Below are 2,474 nucleotides of genomic sequence, written 5' to 3' on the forward strand. Positions count from 1 at the left end.
CGTAGCTGCCGCTTTACGTGTTACATTTCCGGACAGACTTGCACTTGCCTTGTTCGAGTTTGTTTGGTTATTGCCTCCTTCGATGGGCATCGGCGGTGCTGTAGCCGCAGTTCTCGTTCGTCGCCGGCGGAAAAATTTGTACAGAAGGTAGGGATAGGAAAAAAGCACTACTACAACGGGCAAATTAAACGCTACCATGCTGACTGTATCTGCATACACCGGCTGTTTAGCCGCGTTTAAATAGCAGCGTGATTTTTGCGGTGCCGGCCGATAGTACAATTCGTCGATAAGAAAAATGGGAAAACATACGATGTGCACGTACGCTACCATGCCGACCGTAAGCAGACACGCCACTTTCGTGTTGTGCCGATCCCGGTAGGACAACGGAAAGGTCAACGCCCACAGGCGATTAACGGTGATCAGAACGTGCATGTGCATTGCGACACTGGCCAACACCCAGATATTGTATAGGTAGAGACTGCAGGTGCCTCTGGGCATCCACCAGCGCCCGTACAGCGACTCTAGAATCTCCAATGGATATTCCCCAACAGCGTAGAATACATTTGCAGACAGAAGCCCAATGAGATACACGTTAAATCCGGTGCGCAACGTTTTGTGTCGGACAAGGAAAAGCAGCATGGAAACATTGAGAACAAGTTGCAGAATGAACCAGATCAAGCGGGACACTGCAGAGTAATTCCAGTCGGCAATCGACGGGATAGCGGCAACGGAACCGTTCGTCGTGGTATTATAGAAAGTAACGTTCATCGTGCTGCTCACAACTATCACACTTGGCTGTGACAATGCCGTGCATTGGAGAGGTAAACGTTGGCTGCTGCAGCTTTACTGACGTTTTTGGCGCCAAAGGATTTTGCCCGGTTTTATATATGTGTGACTGAAGCAACTGATCCTATGCTGTCACAAGTTGACAACCGTTCATCCAACGGCGCAGGCACAGGGATTCAAGAACGTTCTGCGAACGGTTTTAAGCGAGACACAGGAATTCAAGAAATTTTCTGGAAGTTCAGTATTAACTGAGGCAGCATTAACTAGTATGGAAACAAGTGTAATGCTGCAGATTATGATACGTAGAACCGGAAAACTCTAATAACTTGGATATTTAAAGTAATCATGATGACAGTAATTAGTAAGTACGGCTCTCAATAGGTTTCTATAAAACACTACACCTATGGCACACTTCGAACATGGTTATTTTTTGGATCAACATTCTGGGCTTGTAGTCCGGTTGGCCACCGTAGTCAAATGTAGCCTCCGTCGTTACCACCAATACTTCCTGTAAACGGTAGTCCATTTCGTCTCATGTAGCCGCTGATGTTTTGTGTAGTCTATGTAGTTTGCGTAGCCACCAGTAGTTAATGTAGTCTTATGTAGCCGCTGAACTTTTGGGTAGTCTGTAATTTGTGTAGACAGTAGACACTAGACTAGACACCAGTAGTCCATGTAGTCTTTCGTAGCCGCTGGAATTTCGGGTAGTCTCTGCAGTTTGTGTAGCCACCAGTAGTCCATGTATGTAGTCTTATGTAACCGCTGAACTTTTCGGTGGTCTCTGTCTAAGTTTGTGTAGCCACCAATAGTCCATGAGTCTTATATAGCCAAGAAAGTTTTGTGTAGTAAGTATTAGGGCATACTTCCTATACGACTATTTTTTGGGTCCACATTATTACTCTTAAATTTCTTAGATTTCTTAGATTTCTTAGATTTCTTAGATTTCTTAGATTTCTTAGATTTCTTAGATTTCTTAGATTTCTTAGATTTCTTAGATTTCTTAGATTTCTTAGATTTCTTAGATTTCTTAGATTTCTTAGATTTCTTAGATTTCTTAGATGTCTTAGGTTTCTTAGATTGCTTAGATTGCTTAGATTGCTTAGATTGCTTAGATTGCTTAGATTGCTTAGATTGCTTAGATTTCTTAGATTTTTTAGATTTTTTAGATTTTTTAGATTTCTTAGATTTCTTAGAATGTTTTTGAATTTATTGGTTTTTTTGATTTCTTGAATTTCGTGGGGTTTGAAGGTTTTTTTAAAATTTTTGAAAATTTTTGAAATACTGTGCCGACAAAGGACCCTAATACTAGCAAATACATAACATGATCACCCATATTACGGGAAAACATGGATAATGCATTGCAGAGAACTTCGCTGACCTACAAGAAACTGCAGAAAACTACGCAAACTACCGAGACTACAGGAAACTACAAAAACTACGCAAATTACTGAGACTACAGGAAACTGCAGGAAACTACGCAACCTACCGAGACTACTGGAAACTACAGATTTCTACCCAGACTAGGAGTGACTACTCAGACTGTGGGAAGCCGACAAACAGAATCCGAAGACTACAGGTAACTACGGTGGCTACTGGACTACGACCTGGAATTGTGGCCATAAAAAATGTTGTGTTCGAAGTGTGCCATATCTACTATAAAAAGCCAACCTAAATGAGAATACAAGAGC

Source organism: Paramacrobiotus metropolitanus, unplaced genomic scaffold (assembly GCF_019649055.1).
Source record: "Paramacrobiotus metropolitanus isolate TYO unplaced genomic scaffold, Prichtersi_v1.0 Parri_scaffold0000257, whole genome shotgun sequence".
In the NCBI taxonomy this organism is placed as follows: domain Eukaryota; kingdom Metazoa; phylum Tardigrada; class Eutardigrada; order Parachela; family Macrobiotidae; genus Paramacrobiotus; species Paramacrobiotus metropolitanus.